Source organism: Protopterus annectens, chromosome 10.part0, assembly GCF_019279795.1.
Source record: "Protopterus annectens isolate FY-2018-M chromosome 10.part0, PAN1.0, whole genome shotgun sequence".
Lineage (NCBI taxonomy): Eukaryota > Metazoa > Chordata > Ceratodontiformes > Protopteridae > Protopterus > Protopterus annectens.
In genome coordinates, this window is record NC_056744.1 from 1,092,169,648 (window position 1) to 1,092,179,859 (window position 10,212).

The following is a 10,212-nucleotide window of genomic DNA, read 5'->3' on the forward strand; positions in this document are numbered from 1 at the left end:
TTTTTTACTTGGAAAAGCATGGTAGGAAGGAATTTTAAAACACTTTCCAACCCCAAAACATATAATAAATACAGTTTATCCATGAAAAAGTAGTTTTAAATATTTTTAAACAAATTTTAAACTGTCAAGTAATAAAGTGTACTCACCTTTAAAAGTACACAAAAGTCATGAGGCAGTCAATAACAAGACATTTACCTAACTCAAAAGTACTTTAAAGAAAAGGAAAGTAACTTCAAACAACAAAAGATTAAACATGAAAAGTTTGCTCCCAAAGGGAACTTATTTGTCCAGCAATGTGATGGTTAGCTGACCATTGATCTGCAAATGCCCACAATGGAGTGCCCTCTTCAGTGTCAGTAAAGCTCTGAAGAGCTTTGCACCCAGACTTGTCTTTTAGTCATGTCAGCTTGATCTGTCTAGTGGTTTGGGGACGTGAAAGGTGACCTGATGCTTTGAAAACTGGTTGGTTGTTATGTCCTGGATACTGCAGCAGTAATCAATATGATGAACATCTACTTTATGTCTCTTCTGTCTACTGATTGTCTGTTACAAGCTGCTTTTTCCTGCAGGAGTGCAAAAATACAGAAGAACAAAAGGGATATTCTATTCGTCCTTCCTCAAACTTTCAATTAAAAAAGCAGAGTCAAAGCAGAAGATGTCAAAAAGGTAAAACTGCTTCCATCACAAATTATGGCTGAGAAACTTGGTAGTCTTATGCCTTTAAAATATATACAATGAAAATGGAGAGCCAGTTTTTAGATTAAATGGAATAAAATCTTTCATAGTTTATGCTGATCACAGACTGGTATAGCTTTTTGCAGGTGGTCACATGAACCTTTCTGAGGCAGAGAAATTCATCTCTGGAGGGTGTAACAGCATGGTGGTTGTTACAGTTATAGTGCTAAACTATGGTAGCTGACAGGCATAAATCTAGGGTATTGATGCACATTTCATAGTATTGTGAAAAAACCTGTTTAAAGATGAAAAATCTGCCTAGTTTGTATTTCCTGAATGTGTCTGCATGTTGTGTAATATGCAAGAAGGCATGGCCCCATTAATGGGAATTACCTGGATCAAAGATTCAAGTGGCTACAGTTATAATACTGCACATATTCAAGATGAATGGCAAAGGATTAGAGTCAAGGAAGAAGTGAATAGAGGAAGGAGCATATCTTTGTGAAGTGAAGGTGAACCATGAGCAGAACATCAGCTTGGGGTGGGTTAGGGTGCTCAGCACAAACAGACTGCTATGCCAGTGGAATTAATGGTACCAGAAATATCGAGGATTAGTATTAAAGTAAGACTGAAATACTTTTTATGTGTGTGTTTGATAAAGTTTCCAGTAACAAAAATGTCGGGGGAGCTAAAGGATGTAACTAAGAAAATGATTCTTTTGAGATGAGACACAGGATCTGAATTTCCTGCACATAGTAATGCCTTACCAAATTTAATGCAATTGGCTGCCAAAAAAAGGAATTACTAGAAAATGGAAATCAGAATCTGAAACATCAGTAACTGAAGAACTGGATAGTTTAAAGGAGATAAAAGAAGTATGACTGAAGCAGAGATCTTTAGAAAAGCAAAGTAGCAAATTACATAGAAATAAATGGAAAGTGTGGGACCAATATATACGCAGAATAATATAGAGAATGAGGCATGAGGTTTAAGGTAAGACAGGAACTGTGCAAGTTATGCAATATCAGAGTGAATAATTGTAAAAAAAAAAAAAAAAGAAAACATATACCTATATAATGTATGAATATAATAAATGATGTTGTTGTTTGTCTTTTGGCTTTTCCCAGTTAGGGGTCGCCACAGTGGAACTCCAGTCCGCTAATGAGTGGCAGTTGGTTTTTATGGTGTCGAACTGCCAGTCCTACGCCCAACCTTCAACGAAGGCACACCCAATCAATGCATGCATTTCGAATGCCCACTCGACCATGGGGAGGAAATGCAGACTCCACACAGAAGGCACTCCCAACCCAAGCCGAGAATCGAATGGGAGAACCTCTTGCTGTGAGGCAACAGCGCTACCACTGCACCACCGCGGAAGTACTCTGACAAATGATAATATGCATTTTTTTCTTTTCTATTAATGTATGTGTGCATATGTCTTAAGTGATAGTTTAATAGGATTTTAATATATATATTTTTTTCTTGGGGAGGACTATCAGCACCTAAGTCTTGGCTTATGTCAGCAGCACCTGAGTTTTATATAATACTTGTCTGCACTAAGATGTGAAATTGACTGTTCCTTAAGACTGTACTTATTATTCTATTTTGTTTTTCTTTAGGAACAGTCAGTCTGCAATTTTATGTTTGGATAAAAAAATAATCAATTCTACTCTAGAGCTTAGAGTGCTTGCTATCTAAATGTCAGAGTGACTTAATGTGAGTTTTCATTGCATCTACCTCCTAAACCAAAAGCTCAGTGTCAATATCACTCATGTGCCAACTTGGGGTGGGATGAGGCAGAAATACTTATTGTTGTGAAAATATACTAAAGGATGCTGGATGTTGTACTTCATTAAACAAAAAAATGCACTCTTGTTTACGTGGGTGCTTTTATGTCTCAATCAAGATTCAACTGTGGTGGGTGACAACTTATTTCTTTATGTAAAGGTAATGTCCAAAATGAAGGCTTAATCACCAGAAACGTGTTCCTTGGATGATACAAAATTGTTTGAAATGAATGTTAAAGCAAATATGTGTTAGTAATAAACATGGACAGATCAAGTAAAACATGATTCTTATCAGTAACATATCAAGGTTGCATCCCATGTGACAATGGCTAAGTGCCTTGAGATGATATATGTGATCTGCAACTCACACACAGAATTTATCTACATGATCCAAGGGCATTAATGACAGTATATTCTCTTACAAGTTTGTACTTCCTCAGGGACCACACGCACAACTGACCACTACCCTTTCATGTCAGTATGGTGGTAATGTGTGCACAGACAAGTTCTCTGTCAAGCAAACAAAAACCTATGCTGCAGAGGGATGCAGGGTGTCCTTCTAGAATCAGACCATTTATTACATTTTCTTCATAACCAGCTTAAAGACTCTTATTCTCAAAAATAGTGATAAAAGATCATCATGGTATGCATAAGGGGGAGATAACTAATTATACATAGCACAGGAGTAACTGAGAAGGGATAATAAACAGCATTTAGAGGGGCATCAGGTACAGGAACGGGATTTTAAACTATGGATTAGCAAAACAGCAAAAGGCACAATGAGATTTGAGATTATAAATTAAATTATTTAAAAGTGATTTTGGAAAACAAGCTACAAAAACATGCAACTAACCACAGCATGTCTGGGAGTCTCTTTCAAGAGGTAGAAGATAAAGCACACATGTTTCCAGTGTATGGACTGGCCTCTAGGAAAACATCTAGGCCTAATCCATCAGCCTGCCTAAGTGACAAGAGGTACAGTGAAGATAATACAGTTACTGTTGCAAAAACTTAGGGGTACATTGAAGTTTTTATATAACTAATGAAAGTGAGTCAGGAAGGCAAATTCCATAACTTTCAGCAGGCATGACAAGCAGTTCTGATGCCTTGGTAACTGGGGAGAATGTGTTGATATCTATAATGATGCTACCCAGTATCGTGTCTCCTGGAAGTACAGCTGACCTCTACATTTTAATCTGGTATCGATAGTCAAAGACATGGGGTTATTTCCATGATATTTTTGCCTATACAAGGACATAAACCTATATGCTAAGCCAACTTCAAAACTATTTCACTAACAATTAAACCCATTAGGATTATATCCCTCTTGATGTTTGCAGCATGCATTCAGTTTCTGAGTGGGTGGTAATTCACTGTCCACTAGAAGCTCTCAGATTCCATTAGAATGTGTGTGTGTGCAGTTATCTACAGCACCAGCAGTAGAGTTTGCCCCAGTTATCTGCAAAACATGTGATCTCCTAGAGTAGACATACCTTTCTAAGGTACACCAGAGCATGGAGTTTGCCCCTAAGTTCATGAATTTATTTCAGCTTCTATACCATTCACCTACTGGTTGGTAGACCTATCATCAGTACTACTCACTCTCCTTTGTCCTAACTAGTCAGGAGGGAAAGGCACTAAAGTCCCCTGCACCCATTTCCTCTTTATTTTTGTGATGGAGCTGATTTTCTTACCCAATCAAAAAATCTATCTTGACCCAGACAATATATGACAGTGCTGTCATTCTACTAGTACATCTGTATGATGTTGACTAGATCTTAGTCATTGCCTCAGGTTCCTACATCGATGACTTAGAGTTCTGAACTCTTTTGTTTGAAATCCTTGGCCTCTGAATGTATAAACTGAAATCAGTACTAGAATGCATCCCCAAGCCTGACTCCTCAATTATTATTTGTTTTTAGTACTTTAACTCTACATTAGAAAAAAGTGATGCAATTAAATTGTCAAAAATAAAATGTGCCCTTTGTTTTTTCTTGACAAAAGCAAGTTAAATCCTCCCATTATGGCAAGATGTGAATCACGACGTAATTGCCACTGGTTATTCATTTCTTTACTATGTCATAATTCATTATTGTCAGTAACAAAAAATACTCACCTTTCTCTGAGATAAAGCTAAGTGGAGGTAAATAGAAATTAAATGTTATAGTATAAAATACTACACTAAACTGATTAGGGTATATATTGAAATTGCTCTTAGCCAAAAGGCTGAGAAAGGGGTGGTTGAAAAATGCCAGAAATGAGGTGGTAATAACAGGCCTCCATCATTTTCATGTTAATCCATTCCACTCACTTGCACCACCCTGTCATGTGCTAGCAATTTCTATTGCATAGCTTAAATTAGAATCCCTAGAGAGGGTGCTTTGATATCTCTGAATTATAGAATTTTAATATACTTAGGATTGTCCAGTGTTTGGAAGAAGATTTGTGAGGGAACTATAGATGCCAAAATATCCCATAGTTAGACAAATCACTTTTCTGTAATCCCTTCCCACATACACTCACAGTCCATTGTCATGCCCTGAGTTATTTTCCCCTCAGGTCAGCTGTGATCTGCTATATCTCAATGAAAAGTTAGTAGAACCGGTATTGGTTCAGACCATGGCTATAGTACAAGCTGGTTCAGACCTGAGCCATAACTGAAGCAGCTATGGGAAGAGTTTTTCCCTAAATCTTACTATTCCTCCCATGCACATACCCACTAGTGCTTAAGGGGTGGGCATGCAATTAGGGGTACAACAGCTGTCACTCAATTCTTCAGTAAAATAAAACTCAGATATCCCTTCTCCCCATCTCATCTCCAGATGGCATCGTGGAGGATGATGATGGAAATTATTGCCCAGGACACAGACCGCTACTCTTCCTCTGACCTCTGAACTTCCACAGGGAGAGGTGAGCAGATATTATCTCATCGCTTTTCTCCTTCCCCAGCCTGCTTTTCAAGTAGTCAGGCCACAAAATGTGGTGTATACCATGAAGCAAGTGTGTGTGTGTGTGTGTGTGTGTGTGTGTGTGTGTGTGTGTGTGTGTGTGTGTGTGTCTATCCATTATATATTTTTTCCTTCAGCTATAAATTTGTTTTACTGAGTAACTAAGCAAGCACCTTTATATGGTTTGTATGGGTCAGTTTTCTGGGTCCCAGCAGTATGTTTGATGTGCTGACCCTATTACAAAAATGCAGAGTCCAACATTGTCATAACGTCTTGTGTGCACCCTTCCTGGCACATGTCTGGCTACTGTTTTCAATCTTGCTTCTGTTCGGCTTACAAATTTAATGAATCTGAATTTCCCTCTCCAAAAAAACACTGTTATTATTTAGATGCTGCAAAACCACCATCCAAACAATTTCCTGATCTGTGATCCCAGTAAGTGAAAAGAAAAAAGTCAGATCACAAAATTTTAATGCAATAAGCTTTCTATGAGTTCTGCAAGGTACTGTTATGTGATGTCAGATTTTTATTTATTTAACTATTTGTTACTGATCACAAATGTCCAGCACACAGATAATCCAAACTAAACAGTTAAAACAACTGTGAGCAGGGTACCATGAGGTCTGGAGCCAATATTACAGAAGATAAAAAATTTTATTGAATCATAAAGTTAAGTGCTTTCATTGTCTATGTGCAGATGTTATCACAACTATTAAAACAATCATATCACTTCTTATTTAAAACCTCAGTCCCCAACATGTGATATAAATACTCCAATCCAGTCAAATAAATAATTAGCAATTTAATAAAGCAAATTAATTAACCAAAACCCACAATCCCACACTAAATGGTTTGCCATGTTCCAACACAAAATAATATGCCAAGGCATTATGACATACATACTAAATATTAAAATCTTTTAAAACAACTGTGAGCAGGGTACCATGATGTCCAGAGTGAATATTACAGAAGATAAAATATTATATTGAATCACAAAGTTAAGCTCTTTCATCTTCTGTGTATCAGACTTCATCAGAACTATTAAAACAATCAAGGCATTATTACATACCTAGTAAATAGTAAAATCACAAAAAAAAATTTGTTGATGCATGCAACATGATATACTGATTACATAAAACAAAAAAAAATAAAATAAAACAACAAATTAAAGTTTTCATAACTTAGCTGCTTGAATCTTCAAGACACTATAAATAGAAATAGTGTCATTCAACCCAAGATGCTTTCCAGCATCCTGTTTGAGTTGCCAGAGTAACTCCCTATACTCTGTCTTGGTAGTAACTCCCTGTACTCTATCCTGGTCTCCCAGAGTCCATCCCTATGGCTAGCAGGCAATTGATCGAGTACAAAAAATCTAAAATTACTCAATTTTTTAACTTTTATATGCCTATATAAGCATTAGATTCATTGCTATGCTCCATACCATATATATGTTCATAAATTCACCTTTTTTAATAAACAGTTTTTTCCTACGTAAAAACTAGGACAACCCAAACAATAAACCAAGTAAATCACCCCCTACTATTACCATTAAACTGTCCCATAGAATGTATTTCTAAGTCTCTTGCAACTAAATGAACTTATTTTATTTTTTTATTGTTTGATAATTCTCAGTCTCCTACATAATGTGCTGATGTCATCATTGTTAGGCTGAGCAGAAAATAACAAGTAGCCTGAGCTGATGCCATACCCCCAGGCCCAAGGAATGGTCAGGCCATCCCCTGTTCTATCACTCTAGTTCAGTGTCTAGTCTCTGAATTCTGTCCACTCAAGTTCAATGTCTTGTCTGTGACTACAGAGATGTCAGCAAATGCTGCCGTGCAGGAATGGCACCACCATCCATCATGCCTTTGCTGTCAAGTGTCTGAGCCACTAATTATTCAGGGCTGACTGGATCACAGTCAGGACTTTATCTCTCTACACCACTAGCAAGGCTTTTTCCCCTCTTTACAGCACTATCCACATAACTGTGCTTCCTCTTCCACTAAATTAAACATATTTGCATTTATAATCTGAAACTGCATTTCAATATTATATAGTTTTATTTTAACACACTTTTTAAATTTTTCTCCAAGTGCACTCTTCAAGAAACTTTTGCTTCCATGCATTCACTGCTCTGCACTAAACTAATCAGTGCAGCTGTGCCTCTACTGTTTATCCATAATACTGAATAGTATTATGAGCTATTTACTATATATATCATGCTGCACTTACACTATTACTGTACTGTTTGCTGTATATCACATATTACTGTACTAATACTAAACTATCTACAGTATCATTTACAAACAGACAGTTGAACCTACCACCATGAACAGAGCACAGATTTCATATAAAAACTCTAATGCAACAATGCCAATAAAATAGGCAAGTAGGACAAGCATTTTTAGCCTTAGCCTTCTTCAGATCATGTTTACTGGGCCTAAAACTGAATGTTTAAAAACTTGGATTGACCATTTATGGTCTTTTGAAAACCATTGCATTGCTTCCTCATGCAGTAGTTGTCACTCAAAGGACCACTCCTTCAGTTTACATCACTTCCTCATAGTAGCTATGAAGTAAAGCATTCCCCATAGTAGCTGTCACTCAAATGAACACTCCCTTATTTTGGGCCAATGGTGTTGACGCTGTTGCTATCTCCTCCCATTTAGACCATGTTCTTTCAGAACTGGTTTCAATGGTACCATTCCATTCAAGCTTGGAGGGCAATCTGCCCTTAGGTCCATTATCCATTTGAGTTCTTCTACCTCCATTCTATTCTGCAAGTCACCTCCTCTCGATGTTTCTTTTACAATAGAGATGACCATAAATTTGAACGAGTGGGTGATATTAAGCTTCACATGTGAATAGAGGGCATTTGTTTCTAATTTATTCCTTATATCAGATAAATGCCGTAGGATATGCTCTTTTAGCATTCTGTTTGTTTTGCCTATATAATAGGTTGAGCAAAGACAACATGTAGCGATATAGATCACATTTTTGGTGGCACAAGTAGCCCAACTTTGTAAACTAAAGCAATTTCCTGTTTTCAGATGTTTGAAAACATTACTTGTATTAATCAAGTGACAAGCCTTACAGCAGCCACATTTCCAAGTGCCTCTACATGTATATGCAGAATTATTTGCTCCTTTATTAATGCCGTCCTTGTGGCATAACACCCTCTTCAAGTTTTTCTTATTTCTGAAAGCAAAGCTGGGGTTGTCACCAATGATTTCTTTTATTTTGGCATCAGACATCAGTACTGGCCAATACTTTTCAACAACATCACATATCATCTTGTTGTCAGTACTATAACTTAGAGTGCATCTTACTTTATTTGTAGTGGGTACTGTTGAACTTGCTTGCTCATAATGTTGATGCTTGGAATAGTAGGGTCTCCCTTTAGTAGATCTCAACTCACTTGTTTTCATAGCATTCGTCCTAATGTTTTTTTTCAGTACAGCCTCTCTCCTTGAAGTTTTTTAATAGTTCCTTATGCTCCTTCAGGAAGATTTCCTCTTTGGTACATAACTTCGAGATTTGTATCGTTTGGTTATCCACTATGTTCCTGAAAATATTCTTGGGATGTATGCTGGTGGAATGCAACATATGGTTGTGCCACATAGGTTTTCTGTACAATGCAGTATCAATTCCTGTGGAACCCAGATATACCTTCACATCTGAGTACTCAATCTCTTTATCAGATGACTTAACATCAAATTTCAGAAATGTGGTCGTACTCAGTAAGAAATCGACAAACACATGCATTATGCAGACATATTTTGGAAGTGGGGATGAAAAGATGTAACAGTTGTAAGTTATATCAATATATGAAAGAAGTTTAGAATTTTGTAGTGACAGCAAGAAGCTTTGAAATTAGGTTGAATAATTTGTATAATTGCAAGTCCAAATATGTGGTATACATAGCTCTGTGTGAAGTATGTCCAACATTTTATATAGGAAGAACCATTAGAGAGTTTTACAAGTGAGTGAATGAACATATAAGAGCAGGAGACAAGATTGATATAAGCAATACCTTAGCCAAACATGTTAAGCAAACACATTTGTTAGAAAAAAATAAGGCATGCTTCAAATTTGTAATTGATGAAGTCAGTGGTTTTGATCATAGTTTTGATACAGAAGATGAACTGGATTGGAAAGAATATTGCTGGCAAACAAGGCTGAATGCATGTGTATACCCTGGTTTAAATGACAGGGAAAACTTTAAAGTTGTTCTTAGGAGGAAAGGGTTAAGGTATTAAGTGCTTTGAATCACATTATTGTTATTAAGTATTTAAATAAGTTTGCTCATTATACACCTTGGACTGAAAAAGTTCCATGAAGGGAAAGAAAGCACTTACCAGTTGGATTTTTATGCAATAAAGTCATTTTGTGTTTTTAGCAGTTTATTTTTTTATTATTTTACGTTTTTATATCTATTTTCATTTGTTTGTTTGGAAGTTTCACAAGGTATTATTGGATTTTATGGCTTTTACAAACAAAGATATGGCTCCTCAACCTAAGTTAAATTTGAATTTTTTTGTTGGCACCATCAGGATTTACTCTACATGACACACCTAAGGATTCACTGCTGGACAATGGCAGAGGTTTGGTGAAAAAAGTGGCTTCCCAGTCTGAAAGGGTGAATCGTGTTAGCAGTGTGGATGCTCTTGGACATTCTAATTTGGGTTCTGTTCTGAAAAGATTTAATAACACTTTAGCTGTATCTGAGCCCACAGACAACTTGTTGTTTGGTTGTCTCAAAGGACCAGATAATCCATTTTTATTGGAACCTAATTTGCTGA